The following is a 16404-nucleotide window of genomic DNA, read 5'->3' on the forward strand; positions in this document are numbered from 1 at the left end:
TTTCGCCAATTTTATGGCAGGATTTAATGCTATCTCAAAGTCTAATGCAACAGGGCTGCTGCTTAACTAGGTCTCTTGCAAGCAAACTATGTCCAAACCTCCCAACCACTCAGTGTTCATCAAATGAGTGAAGACACGGGTGTTCCAAGATCCTAGTACACAATTCTGCAAGACGTCAGCCTCCTGGCATTATCGGTCAGAGCTGTTATTTAACGTACCGGCCAACCATTGCCATTCATGTGTTACGCCCTGATTGTGAATGTTTGTAGGAAAATTAGGCGCTAAAACGCCTTGTTGCATTTTGCCTTGTATAGTTATGGTGAGTCTCTCGCTCTCATCTTCAGGTACAGATTTTGTATCTTCATCCATAGCGACGCATTTTTTTCTGTGATGCACGGTCCTGTTTTTAGCACCAGGTTCACAAGGCATGTTGCATGTTGTCGTAGCTAGACCAATCAGGCATGTATGGACTAACTCAGTTGATGATTCTGATGGTTTAAGTAAGGTTGATATACATGGTGCTTGAAGGTCCATCTCCTTCCTAGCCTTACAGGGAGATCAGAGGTCACCATTGTCTAATTTATAGACGTCAAAGCCCAATGAAAAAAGAGACACATTTGCCTCCAAAATAGAAGTGGCTATTAACGGCGAAATGACATATAAGACCACTTTATCATTTCTCCGCTCATCTGGAAATTCCACAATCTTTAAATCCTCAGTGGTAACTGCACGTAAACTAGGTACGTGGTGACGTAACTTAATGATGTTACGCCTGTTTAAGATCAGCTTGTCAGACGAATTTAACCTCTCGACCAACAATCTGACCAGAGGTACCAGTCCATTGGCTTTGGGGACTATACTCTTTAAGCCAGCATCAAATTCATTTGATGTTTGTTTTATTTGATCGTTCTTATGCATATCGATTTGCTTTACATGCTGTGTTTCTTAAAATTTAACTCGTCTACAAGTCTGATTCTCATGCAGTTCAATATCCATCCAGTCGTCAATCCCCCTCCTTACAGGGTTTGCAGAACAGGTTCCCGTTTTCCTATTTCTTTTTTCCTGCATAGTCAGGAAAGTCGAGTTCTTTAACTTTTCGCTTGTAGGCACTAATGCAGTTTTCACTTCATGGTTGGTAGTCAAACTTTCAAGCAACTGTACTGGTTTCGCCTGGGCAGCGAGCGTGCGCTCTAAGCGAATTCCATTTAACTTATTTCGTTTTTCTTGTAAAGTCTGGAATATTGGACTGCTTAATTTCTCAGTCGTAGACACTGTTTGAGTTACCATTTCATGGATATGAGAGGAACTTTCAAGGAACTGTGCTGCTTCGACCTGGCATGTCACAGCTACACGTACCTTCGGTATTTCTTTTTCCAAAGTGACAATTCTGCCGTCTATCTGATCATTTCTCATAATCAAGACATTAGGACTAACATCACTGTTACTTTGAACTTCACTAACAGAAATAGCTGACTCCACAATATCTTCGTATTCAGGGTCGTCATGAGTTGTCATATTTAACAACTCAGACGATAATTCAGTCTCCTCTAAGGCGTTATCACTTAATCCTCCTTTGGATTCACTTTCACTAAGCGGTTCAACGAGTGGCTTTTTAAGTGCAATAGGGGCAAGGGCAATTTTTTCGTTAGCGAGCACGTGAACCACCTTAATATTCCTTAAAAACTTTCGGGCCCCGGTCATTTTTTTCCCCTTTTTAGCCGGTAGGTTTTTTGTTTTTTTACACTGCTGAACTTTCTGCTGTTTTACAGGGCCCATACTTGGTGGTTTAGCAGCTTCTTTATTAAATAGTGGAAATAGTTTTATCACTGGTTTTGGAGTAATTTTTTTGTCACAGTAGCCAACTCCATTGCGTTCAACATTACTATTGGACGTAGATTCATCTTGAATGACTTCAAGTGCTGGATTTGCCAAACTACGCGCTTGCTCAAACGCAGTATGAAAAGACACATCTACAATTTCCACAATCGGCAAGATCACAGGACCCAAATTTCCTGTACTTTTCAGCCTTGTAGGAACCCTTGTTGAGCAATCCTCTGGTTCATTAGTAGTTGTAATCGGAGCCAAGTGCACAATAGGCAACTTTTGAAGGTTAAATCTTGCACCCTCGGACTCTGATTTATTATCCTGAGTCACGATATTTACAGTTTGTAAAGAAGAATTTGGTACACATTTATTAACAGCCATAATGTTATCTTTTATAGGAACAAAGGAGAGGGCGTCCTACCACATTAATTTATATTAAACAATCCCTGCATTCCTTATTTACTGCAGAGATAAGCTCCATTCTGACATACTAAGTATCAACAAGTTTGTGAACTCATAATTAGACGAGAAATAAATACACATAGAATGATGAAATTGACTTTTAGGCTGCTTAATTCAACTAAAATGTCAAAGAAAAGGAATGGAATGAATTCAATCAACCATAACATTTAATAGTTTTATATGAACAACACATGCCCACTTATTTTGCAAACATAATCAAATAGGAGCAAAGCAAAAAATAGATTGGAAACATAATTCAATTAGTTGCCATTCCGATTTGCAATAACATAACATGAAAACTAAACAATTACTCCATGAATTGTCATTAAAGAAAAAACGTGAAATCGTGGGTGATAAACCAAGATGGGTTTTTTACAGATACACATATAACAAAATATTCTGCGGGAGGTAACCAAGTCTATGGCCCTACGTCTAGATGTTAATCAAACAAGAAAAAAGGGACAGACTGTTGAAATCCAGGTGGTAAGTGGTCCCAGGACGTTTCGGCGGCGAGCGCCTTTTTCAAGGGTAATGACCCAGTCTCCCTATGGGGAAAAATGATATGTAAAAAATATCAATGTCGTGTTGTGCAGCAAAACTGATCTTAGTATCTCATAAAAACAGTATATTTTTTTATTAAAAAACAATTATATTAAAAAGGCAGGGGTGCAAAAAGTACAGTGCCCCAACCAACACCAAAATGTGTTCCAACCCAAAACTGACCTGCGTGAGATGAAATTGAAGGTAAGGATTCAGGTTCCTTTATTATGAGGATGAAATGAGGACTCTGTAGCCAGTATAAATATGGCTTGTATTGTCTTCATGTGCAATACCTAATTGTAGAAAGGGGATAAAGACCATAAAAAATATGGTAAATACTAGTGCTGAGAAAGACCAAAGCTAAAGACCAGGCGCTTTGGTTAGCGCTTCTTTTGGGGAAGCAAGGCCTTAGAGACTAACGGCAAAAACCTCAAATGAAATTACCTGATAGTGAAGACGTAATTCATAAGGCAGGCTCTGTACAAGGGGTGCTCTTATAAATCTTCAGCAGAGCGTTAATGAATTCATATATTGGAAGTGGCGAACAATCGTAATGTGACCCCGGCGTGAAGGAGGAGTTCTGTGCAAGAAAGAAGAAGATACACATGTACCAGTGGCCTAAGATTATAAAAAGCCCTAACTGGTAAAATGTATGGAAACTAGGCGGACAGGAAAATAAGTTACCTGTGGGTGGACGAACTTCGAACAGCTTAAATAATGCTGCAAGAGTGGCAGAATGTTTTTCTATTTCAACTGCGAACCGGCACCAAATGCCTCGTTAAAGCCAGATTCAATGGTGTTTGAAAATGAGCTATATGCACCGGAAACGGTCACCGCGCATGTGCATGGAACAGCCAGATAGTCGCGCGCATGCGTCACAGAAAAGCGTGTTGAGCTCTGCGCATGCGTAGAGTAGATGATCATGATGTATCCAAAGGAAATATGTTGGACACCGCGGTGGCCATGGAGACTACAAAAACGTCACTGTTATTGAACCGTGTCGTGACGAGAGGCATTATTTGAGAACCATTCTTTCTCTCAAACAGAGGAACTACTAGTGACAATGGATATCACCAGCCTTTATACAAGTATACCACAAGACTCTGCCATAGAATGCATAAGACACCATCTTACGCACAATATGAATCAGACACGAGTACCAACAAATTTCATAGTAGAGCTACTTGAACTTGCTCTACGGAATAACTTCTTCCTGTTTGATGAAACATTTTACCTCCAGATAAGCGGAACTGGCTTTAACGAGGCATTTGGTGCCGGTTCGCAGTTGAAATAGAAAAACATTCTGCCACTCTTGCAGCATTATTTAAGCTGTTCGAAGTTCGTCCACCCACAGGTAACTTATTTTCCTGTCCGCCTAGTTTCCATACATTTTACCAGTTAGGGCTTTTTATAATCTTAGGCCACTGGTACATGTGTATCTTCTTCTTTCTTGCACAGAACTCCTCCTTCACGCCGGGGTCACATTACGATTGTTCGCCACTTCCAATATATGAATTCATTAACGCTCTGCTGAAGATTTATAAGAGCACCCCTTGTACAGAGCCTGCCTTATGAATTACGTCTTCACTATCAGGTAATTTCATTTGAGGTTTTTGCCGTTAGTCTCTAAGGCCTTGCTTCCCCAAAAGAAGCGCTAACCAAAGCGCCTGGTCTTTAGCTTTGGTCTTTCTCAGCACTAGTATTTACCATATTTTTTATGGTCTTTATCCCCTTTCTACAATTAGGTATTGCACATGAAGACAATACAAGCCATATTTATACTGGCTACAGAGTCCTCATTTCATCCTCATAATAAAGGAACCTGAATCCTTACCTTCAATTTCATCCCACGCAGGTCAGTTTTGGGTTGGAACACATTTTGGTGTTGGTTGGGGCACTGTACTTTTTGCACCCCTGCCTTTTTAATATAATTGTTTTTTAATAAAAAAATATACTGTTTTTATGAGATACTAAGATCAGTTTTGCTGCACAACACGACATTGATATTTTTTACATATCATTTTTCCCCATAGGGAGACTGGGTCATTACCCTTGAAAAAGGCGCTCGCCGCCGAAATGTCCTGGGACCACTTACCACCTGGATTTCAACAGTCTGTCCCTTTTTTCTTGTTTGATTAACATCTAGACGTAGGGCCATAGACTTGGTTACCTCCCGCAGAATATTTTGTTATATGTGTATCTGTAAAAAACCCATCTTGGTTTATCACCCACGATTTCACGTTTTTTCTTTAATGACAATTCATGGAGTAATTGTTTAGTTTTCATGTTATGTTATTGCAAATCGGAATGGCAACTAATTGAATTATGTTTCCAATCTATTTTTTGCTTTGCTCCTATTTGATTATGTTTGCAAAATAAGTGGGCATGTGTTGTTCATATAAAACTATTAAATGTTATGGTTGATTGAATTCATTCCATTCCTTTTCTTTGACATTTTAGTTGAATTAAGCAGCCTAAAAGTCAATTTCATCATTCTATGTGTATTTATTTCTCGTCTAATTATGAGTTCACAAACTTGTTGATACTTAGTATGTCAGAATGGAGCTTATCTCTGCAGTAAATAAGGAATGCAGGGATTGTTTAATATAAATTAATGTGGTAGGACGCCCTCTCCTTTGTTCCTATACAGTTCAGCTCTATAAAGCCCTACCACTTTTTTGAGCAGTCCCTTCAGTTACGTAACTTCAGATATAGCTATTGCTATAATAGGGACACCTAGACTTGTCCTTTTAAGTTCTTGACTTTTTCTTAGGGTTTAGACACCCCCACCTCCCCCACACTGTGTTCTAACTAGCCTCACACCCAAACACACTTCTCTTTAATTTAACATGGAACAAGTACTTAGCTTCACGGAGGAAGAAACCTCTGAGATTATCCAGGGCCCCACCCTTTTTAATCTGGATGGAGCACAACAACATATAGCTACTACAGCATCTGGCGACGATTTACTTAAATTTAAAAAGAAGTGTTTTCGGACTGAGGTCCATGGCCACTTTTTAAGAGAATATTTAAGAGTAAATATGGTCCCATTGGGACTGATTGTCCGAAATGAACCGGCTTTGTTCTTAGAGGATAAAGAATACATGCTTAGTTTCAGCAAAATATCTACCAAATGTTCAAGAGACCTTATGGTACTAACCATTAGTACAGCGCAAAGAATTCATGTAAAAATTAAAAGGGACTTAGCAATAGAAGAAGAAAAATTCCTAGCGAATGAAGATCTACAGAACGCTCGGGAAAAACTGAAAGAGATTAACACAAGCTTCGACCAATTTATGGCCTTAACATTAGAAAAAAAGCACAAAAAATTAGCCAAAGACATCCGGAACTTCAAAATTGAAAATGTTTATCCCTACCTAGCACCAGATTACAAGGATAAAAAAGATCGGGAAAAAGCAGCTAGTTCGGCTGGTCCCAGTAAAGGAAGAAGGAAGAGGGTCACATTTTCAGATACCTCCAGTTCTGGATCTTCCGATGAGATGATCCAAGGGAGACAACAATATGAAGGACAATTTGGTCCACCACCCCCTCAGGTTCCTTTTTTAGGACGAGGGGGCCCCAGAGGGCGATACTGGGGTCCACCACCACCAATGTCAATGCCTTTTTACCCCCCCAATTACCAACAAAGGGGCCATCCAATGCGGAGACGACGCAACCAATGGAGACACTAGATAGTATCCCAATTTTCAACATATCTGGCATAGAACTCTCCAGGGCTGAGACCACCATACTTGCCAAAGGTCTCTCCTTCGTACCATCAAATAAAACAAACTGGTTCGTTCTCGATCAGGAATTGTCAACTTTTTTCAGAACAATTAGACGCAAATTTTATTTCAAGGATAAAGAATCAGTAGATCGATACGAAGACTCAGGGCTTAGGTTACCCTCCAATTTCAACCCTAGAGAAAATGAAATATCACCTTCTATTGTTACCTTTGAGAAATGCATTAGGAGAGAAATGACTAAACTTCAAACATTACAGAAACAAAAAAGATCCAATCTAACACCAGAGGAACATATAGCGTTAAAAAACCTTTCCGCTAATAAACAGATTGTTATAAAAACAGCAGATAAAGGAGGAGGTATAGTCATCCAAAACTTGGAACAGTACAAAAACATGGTTAAAGATCTCCTGGACGTCCCCACAAATTACAGGAATTTGAAAAAAGATCCCACCATGGAAATAAAAAATAAAATCCAGGAAACCGTCAGCTTTGCTGCAGAACATGGTTGGATCACTGATAAAGAAGCAATGTTTCTTACTACATCAGAAGGCAGAACACCTGCCTTCTATGCTTTACCTAAAATTCATAAGAACCAACACCAACCACCAGGAAGACCGATTGTATCAGGGTGTGGCTCGGTACTCGAACCTATCAGCAAGTTTGTTGATTATTTTCTTAAACCATTAAGTCAGGTAACTCCTACCTACCTACGTGACACAATGGCTACTATATCTATTTTTGAGAACCATTCTTTCTCTCAAACAGAGGAACTACTAGTGACAATGGATATCACCAGCCTTTATACAAGTATACCACAAGACTCTGCCATAGAATGCATAAGACACCATCTTACGCACAATATGAATCAGACACGAGTACCAACAAATTTCATAGTAGAGCTACTTGAACTTGCTCTACGGAATAACTTCTTCCTGTTTGATGAAACATTTTACCTCCAGATAAGCGGAACCGCTATGGGCGCTGCCTTTGCACCCAGCATGGCAATCATTTTTATGTCAGAATATGAACAACAGTTCATTCTTAACACTAACAACCCGTTCCATGATAAAATCACACGATGGTTCCGGTATATTGGTGACATTATTTTCATCTGGCAGGAGAATGAAACATCCTTAGACAACTTTTTGAAATGGGCTAATGACCAAATGAATGAAATCCAATTTACACTAGAGAAAAGTAATCAAAGCATTATTTTTTTGGACTTAACTATCACAGCAAAAGAGGACAAACTAATCTGCTCCATGTTCAGAAAGGAGACTGATCGGAATACCCTCCTCCATTATAGAAGCTTTCATCCTGGTCACCTCAGAAACAATTTACCATTTGGACAATTCTTGAGAGTGAGACGGAACTGCACAGAACTAGAACAATACAAGACAAATGCCTTGATATTACAGACAAAGTTGAGGAACAGAGGATACCCCAAGAAATTAATTAATAACACGAGGAAAAGAGTCCAATATATACCACGTGAAACTCTCCTTTCACCAAAAACACAGGACCTAACTATGGAACAACAGATGACCTGTGTTACCACATTTTGCCCTGACACCACCCACATTAAGGCCAACATCAAAAAGTTCTGGCCACTGATACAAATTAGCCTCCCAGATGAACCCCTACCTTGGATGGCACTAAAACGGGGAAAAAATCTAAAAGACATACTCACACATTCTAGACTAACCAAAAAATCACAAAGGTCTGATTTGTGGAGTCTAAGAGAGATCACAGGCCACTATCCATGTGGAACTTGCAATGTGTGCAAGCTAACGAAAAAAATCACATCCTTTAAAATTGAGAAACAAGACTGGAAAATAAAACATTTTTCCAATTGTAAAACTGCTAATGTGATTTACATTATTGAATGCCCATGCCAAATGCGGTATGTGGGTCAGACCAAACGACCAGTGCATAAACGTATAGGGGAACACAGGTCCCGCATCCGTTGCAAGATACAAACAGCACCCCTGGTCTCCCACTACATTGAACATCAACATGGTGCAGATGACATGAGATGGTGGGTTGTTGATGTCATTATCAACAACACCAATACCACCAATGCCCTTAATTACAAAGAGGCTTGGTGGATTTTTAAATTACAAACCACCACCAGGGGCCTAAATGAAATGGCACCTATGACATTTAGCTGAGTATCAGACCTCCTCATTGTGACTCTCTCTTGGAGCCCCCCAACGTGTGGAAATTTATTTATCAGTCATACCAGCTCCTCTGAATCATTTAAGGACTGATCTACTGTCACTCTGCACGTTCATCTTCCAGATATTTACCACGCAATATTAAGACATTTATATTTACATAGTTTTCTAACATCTATGGGACTATCATTAGTGCTTCCCTGTGCCCGCATGTGCATGACCGTTTCCCGTGTCATACACGTTTTTAATAATTAGCTGAATATCTCAAATAATGCCTCTCGTCACGACACGGTTCAATAACAGTGACGTTTTTGTAGTCTCCATGGCCACCGCGGTGTCCAACATATTTCCTTTGGATACATCATGATCATCTACTCTACGCATGCGCAGAGCTCAACACGCTTTTCTGTGACGCATGCGCGCGACTATCTGGCTGTTCCATGCACATGCGCGTTGACCGTTTCCGGTGCATATAGCTCATTTTCAAACACCATTGAATCTGGGTTTAACGAGGCATTTGGTGCCGGTTCGCAGTTGAAATAGAAAAACATTCTGCCACTCTTGCAGCATTATTTAAGCTGTTCGAAGTTCGTCCACCCACAGGTAACTTATTTTCCTGTCCGCCTAGTTTCCATACATTTTACCAGTTAGGGCTTTTTATAATCTTAGGCCACTGGTACATGTGTATCTTCTTCTTTCTTGCACAGAACTCCTCCTTCACGCCGGGGTCACATTACGATTGTTCGCCACTTCCAATATATGAATTCATTAACGCTCTGCTGAAGATTTATAAGAGCACCCCTTGTACAGAGCCTGCCTTATGAATTACGTCTTCACTATCAGGTAATTTCATTTGAGGTTTTTGCCGTTAGTCTCTAAGGCCTTGCTTCCCCAAAAGAAGCGCTAACCAAAGCGCCTGGTCTTTAGCTTTGGTCTTTCTCAGCACTAGTATTTACCATATTTTTTATGGTCTTTATCCCCTTTCTACAATTAGGTATTGCACATGAAGACAATACAAGCCATATTTATACTGGCTACAGAGTCCTCATTTCATCCTCATAATAAAGGAACCTGAATCCTTACCTTCAATTTCATCCCACGCAGGTCAGTTTTGGGTTGGAACACATTTTGGTGTTGGTTGGGGCACTGTACTTTTTGCACCCCTGCCTTTTTAATATAATTGTTTTTTAATAAAAAAATATACTGTTTTTATGAGATACTAAGATCAGTTTTGCTGCACAACACGACATTGATATTTTTTACATATCATTTTTCCCCATAGGGAGACTGGGTCATTACCCTTGAAAAAGGCGCTCGCCGCCGAAACGTCCTGGGACCACTTACCACCTGGATTTCAACAGTCTGTCCCTTTTTTCTTGTTTGATTAACATCTAGACGTAGGGCCATAGACTTGGTTACCTCCCGCAGAATATTTTGTTATATGTGTATCTGTAAAAAACCCATCTTGGTTTATCACCCACGATTTCACGTTTTTTCTTTAATGACAATTCATGGAGTAATTGTTTAGTTTTCATGTTATGTTATTGCAAATCGGAATGGCAACTAATTGAATTATGTTTCCAATCTATTTTTTGCTTTGCTACTATTTGATTATGTTTGCAAAATAAGTGGGCATGTGTTGTTCATATAAAACTATTAAATGTTATGGTTGATTGAATTCATTCCATTCCTTTTCTTTGACATTTTAGTTGAATTAAGCAGCCTAAAAGTCAATTTCATCATTCTATGTGTATTTATTTCTCGTCTAATTATGAGTTCACAAACTTGTTGATACTTAGTATGTCAGAATGGAGCTTATTTCTGCAGTAAATAAGGAATGCAGGGATTGTTTAATATAAATTAATGTGGTAGGACGCCCTCTCCTTTGTTCCTATACAGTTCAGCTCTATAAAGCCCTACCACTTTTTTGAGCAGTCCCTTCAGTTACATAATGTTATCTTTTAGCAGTGGACCTTCGAGTTGTGGCTCAGGATTGGGTACAACGTTTATAAGATTCAAGGTCTCCATTCTTTGCATATTACTATTAAAGGCCGACTGTACACTGTCCTCAGATATCTCACTAGGCTCCCCTTTTTGAAGACTACATGTGTCTTTTTTAAACAGGGCAAGAGCTTCTTTTGCGACTTCAGCGAACAGTCTTTTGTCGATTGTATCATTCTTTTTTTGTTCCCGTAACAGCTTATGCCATTCGTTCCACTTTTCAAAACCCTCATGTGTTGTGCTGTTAGTATTGGCACAGATTTGTTCCAGTTTTACCACTTTTGAGTTTAACAAAGCCACCACTGTGGTTAAATCTCTGGTCGCTTCGTTTAAATGTTCATATAATTTCATGCATGGGGCCAGAGATATAGCTGTAAGTCTAACGGGGGCATAGCAGTACTTGATTCGGGACCTTGTGCCAAGGTTTTTATACACTCGGGTGATTTATCTAATCTGCCTCTTTTTCTCCTGATTTTAGGGAACGGTCGTTCCATGAAGGACGAGTTAGTTGTCTCATTTATCTCAGAGTCATCATCGTTAGAAATCAAGAGTCTGTTTGCGTTACTTGGACTACCAAGTGAGTCACGTTGTTTACTAATGTGCAGCCTTTTCTGGGATGGTATGGGTAAACCTGAAATGTCATATGCGTATGAAGTCAATGCCTCTATTTTTGACATTTTTGCACGTTTGTGAGGCACATCATCCAAACTAATCTCACCCGGATCAATTAAGACGTTATTGGTACGCTTCACTGATGTTTTTGAACAATCTTCATTGATTAAGGGTGTAGCCATACTTACGCTATTCTTGCTGCCCTTAGGCAATCCAAGTAATGTCTGCAAGACATTATTGGCGATTTCCAATGAATCACGTCGCATGTTAGGCCTTACTGAAGGTAAGGAGTCAGGTGGCGTCCCTTTGTTTGGGGCAGCGACAATTTCTTCGCACCATTCTTCACCATTGGTAGTATTGTAATTAGGCTTGATTATTCGTTCCAGGTCATCAGATGTCCTAACAGATGACTCCGTATCAGCAAGTTGGCATTGGGCCACTTGAATGTCGACTCCCGGTGAGCTAGCCCCTAGCGGATACTCAGCACAAGATTCGGCATCAATTGCGCCGCTCTCGACTACCTTGGTCTGAATCGTCAATCTCTCCCAATGCGCGGCTGCGACCACCCGCCTCGGCTGCTCGTACAACAGCAACGGAGATCCAGCATCCACAGGCCCAGCCGCAGCACTCCCAGTCTCCCCAGTCTCCGCACCCCCACAACCGCCCGCGGCAACCCCCCGGACTCCACAGGGCACCCCACACCCATCACCACCAGCTCCACGCCAAGAGCGCCGCCGCGCTCAAGCGGTAAGCTTCCACGTTCCGGTGTTTGAGCCGTCGCGAAGTTGGACTTTGATAATGTTTGTAACGGATTTGTCGGTCCGCATTGAATCAATGCCACTTCTTTGGATGGGGACTTTTGGGTATTATTGTAAGATGTAGACATAACCTCACCAGGGTCAAGCTCAATTTGTGTATGCGTATTTTGTATACGTCCAGCATTGCTTTTTATCGATGAATCATGCAAGGAAAAATAATTGTCATTTTTAGATGGAGTCACTCTAACGAACACATCGTCAAGCACATTATCTCCCTCTAGCTGTGAAAGTGGTGACAAGGAAGTCGCAGAATTGTGTATGTGTGGCAATGAAGGCAGTGAAGATGGAGCAGCCAATTCACTCTGAGCCTCACTTATAGAGGAACACGAATAAAAATTGCTTACTTTTCTAGTCCGAGTGTGCTGTGACCCGGGGATAGTTGTGTTATTTTCATTACCATCGCGTCGCTTTTGTGCACGCGTTTTCAACATCAATTGACAATTTGTACCTTTCGATTGAGCGAGTTGTACTTTGTCCGTCGTACTCATGATGAACACTGTCAACTAGTGCACTCCACCACTCACCAAACAGCCCAACAGCACTCCTTATCAGCCCTTCGCTCCTCAGGGCTTAGCAGAAATAAGCATACGCGTGGTACACACTGGCTACAATGACCTCTGAATGGGTACGCAACACCCGGGGGCAACCACAGTTGAAAAATATGTGCCCGATTCACCGTCTGCCTGGAAAAAGAACGTGAAAAAGACGCGCACACCCCCGCCAAAAGAATAATTGAACGCTGTCTGTATATAGAAGGAGTACGAACTGGAACTGTTGTGAAGTAATCGCGTGTGAAGGGACAAGAAGTACAAGAATCACCCGCTCGCTCTCCACAAAAAGCACATACAAGAAAATGGCATCCTACGCGTACCTTTTAAGGCAGCCCACACGTGCGACGTCACTTACGCGCGTATGCGCTAAGGGCCTTTCCTTCAATTACACTCAGTGACACCTGGACGTGCAGTTTGTGCACGTGTACAATCAACATGCACCCGTGTTGAGGGAAACGCCCGTGCGCGTTACGTCACAGACGCGCTTACGTGCTAAGGGCCTTTCCTCGAATTACACGCTGACGTGCAGTTTTTTCACGTGCCAAATCACTCTGTATAAAGCTGGCCATGTGACAACGCACGGAAGACCATTCTCCTGCCCAGAAGGCCATTTTCCTGCCCCCCAGAGGCCCGATCACGCTCCTACCTGCCATCTGCTGCTGCCTGCCTGCCTGCTGGCCACGTGCCCTGCTATTTGGTGCCTGCACGTCAGCCATCATTATGGGTCCAGTTGCTGTGACCATCCCTGCTGGAAACAGAAGACTCCCGACTGGTATTCCATCGCTCCACAGCCCAGACCCAGGACCCAATTGCCCACCCACACCAGCCTCGGGGTTGCCATGTCGGGGCAAACACCATCAGACACCACTGGCAACCCCCAGCCAGAGAGGCAGAGGGGTGCCAGCTTCACTGCCAATGAAGTTGGCATCCTGGTGGAGCAAGTCCTGGGGCATTATGATGCTCTTTTTGGAAGTTCACACGCCGACAATGAAGGACAGAAGGGGATCTGGAAGGGCATCGTGGCTGCCATCAACATGGAGGGAACGACATGCAACACGTCCGGAAGCGCTGGGAGGACTTCAGGTCCAGGACCCTCAGCAAGGCCCGGCGCCTCTTGAAGGCAAAGCATGCAGAGGGGTGCCGGGTCCATCTTACCAACATCCAGATGAGGGTCCTGGAATGCATACACCCAGAGCTCCACCTCCAGATCCTTCAGAGGCAGACCCGTCCGGAGTCGAGCGGTAAGTTTCCATGCGTACTGATTGGACGCTGTGCATGTTGAGGTGTGGCAGGAGTGTGCAGGTTGCACATATGTCTTGGGAGGGCCATGCATGGATGTGTATGTACAGGAACATGAGCCTGTCGCATGTGAGTCTTGTCATGTGTGAGGCACATCAAGGGTGTATGTGTTCAAATGCATGGTGCACAACTGCATGCGTCGGTGCACACATGTTTAAATTCATGTGTATGTAATGTGGCATGGTTGTGGTGTGACACATGGATGCTGGTTCCACCTTCATGTATGTGTACAATGTACATGTGCGTGTGTGTGTATTTGACATGTGTGCCACTGTGATACACCATGGATGCATGTGACAGCAACATGTAGGAGGTTGATTGGCAGATGTGACATGGATGCCGATGATTTCACTGCGACAGGTGGTGGAGATGTACAGATGCATGTATGTCTGGTGACGTGTGTGCATGTGTCCGACACTCCCTGTGTTGCATGTGATGTCAGGCTAACCTTCGGATGCTCATGCTGTTGCATGTGTATGGATGGTGCTGCCTGCTGCAACATTCCTGTTGATTTGCGCATGTGTGTGGGTTCAAATGATATGTGTGTTGGGGAGTGTGATGCCATGTGTGAAGTTTGAGACTGCCACTCATGCGCAACTGTCATGTGTGTATCAGACCATTGTACAGTGCCCTGATGCCTGTGTTCTGTCTCTCCCTGTCTGCAGCGTCAACTGATGAAGAGGGCGGAGACGGTGCTGTGGGGCACAGCGGCAGGGATCCCACCGCCAGCCGGACACGCAAGGCCCAGGCCCCCTCCCATGTTGTCATCTCGTCGGGGAGTGAGGGGTCTGGTGCCACGCCTGCAGCCGCAGCTGCCAAGGGTAGGTCCAGAGGCGGAGGTCGGAGGTGGACTCCTCGGCAGCAGAAGTGGTAGCTGAGACCACACAGGGGCCTGTGCAGGACGATGGCACCGAGTCATCCAGGTTGGTGGAGGGTTTGGTTGAGGAGGAGGCCGTGGAAGGGCCACACACGGGGTCTGGAGTGGGGATTCCACTGGTACTAGTGGTGCAGTCCAGGGGCAGGGACAGGAGGCAGCACAGGCCGCCGCGGAGGTGCCTGTGTGTAATCCTGTCCCATATCCTGTGACTGCATCATCCCGCACCAGCAGGGATGCCTTCGTCCAGAACCGTTCGCAGGGAAGGGATGCGCGAACAACAACTGGCCTTCCTCTCCCTGCGGATGTGGCAATCTGGGGTTGAGCCTGTCCTGGCTGGGGTGGCGTTGCGTCAACGGGGCATCCAGGATGACATGCAGAGTTTTCGTGAGGACTCTGCACGTTATTTGGGATGCCTCATTGACTGCCTCGACCTACTAGGACGGGTCACTAGTGCTGGGTTCCTCAGTCTGCTGGAACTTGTATTGACCCCCTCCTCAACTGGACCCCCTATGAACCAGTCGTCCTCCGTGCCATCTTCCGGCCCAAGTATCACCTGGGTACCCTGTGGAGCTGCCTCTGATCCAGCGGCCAGCCTGGTGGAGGACACATCCCTGCCACAGTCGGGAGTCGGAGGTCCAGCAGGGATGGCCACCACAACAACTGGACCCCAGCAGGAGGAGGACATGCAGGCATCAACAGGCAGAGCATGTGCATGGCAGCAGCAGGCTCAAGGTGGGAGCGATGATGGCTCGGGGCCATCAACATCAGAGGGGCAGGCATCGGCCGGGGGGCAGGAGGACCCTGGATTGGGAGTGTCTTCTGTGTGGCAGCGTTTGGGCCAGCAAATAGAAGCGGAGCGGTGGCGGGCGGAAGAGGTACGGCTCACTATGGTCAGGGCAGAGAACTCCATGCGCAGGGCGCTGAGGCGGCTAAGTGCCTCGAGGAAATTTGCAGGAAGTTGGAGCTATACATGGCATTATCCCTGCGAGACCTCGGGCCAGGGAACAGGCCCGCCTCAGAACTTAGAACAGGAGTTCGATGATGCCCTGGGTCGGGAAATCAACAAGTGAGCCGTAGGACTTGCCCGCCACCATTGCATATAGTTAATTAGTGTTAGGTTTCCTTTGTTTTTTCATTTCATTTGGGGCGCATGGACTATGCCCCACCTTTTTGTATATAGTTGTTTATTAGGTAGGGTTTTTGGTAGGTTTCATTTGGATTGTTGGGCTCATGGACCCAGGATTTGAAAATTGTATATAGTTGAAGGCTGGATTGAACTTCATTTTTTGGATTTATTTTTTAATTTGATTTTGTTTAATGGACGAACCCTTTGGAGACATTTTCATTTGGATTTATTTTGATGCAGCATTCATATGTTTTATTTCATTTATATTGGACATGCAGCCTTTTGTTTATTATTTCTATTATTGTGTGATTTTCTTTCATTCCCTTGCTTTTGTATTTAATACATTTTGGTTTCATGCTTCATTTGTGTGG

This window comes from Ambystoma mexicanum, chromosome 6p, assembly GCF_040938575.1.
Source record: "Ambystoma mexicanum isolate Mex_15411 chromosome 6p, UKY_AmexF1_1, whole genome shotgun sequence".
Classification (NCBI taxonomy): domain Eukaryota; kingdom Metazoa; phylum Chordata; class Amphibia; order Caudata; family Ambystomatidae; genus Ambystoma; species Ambystoma mexicanum.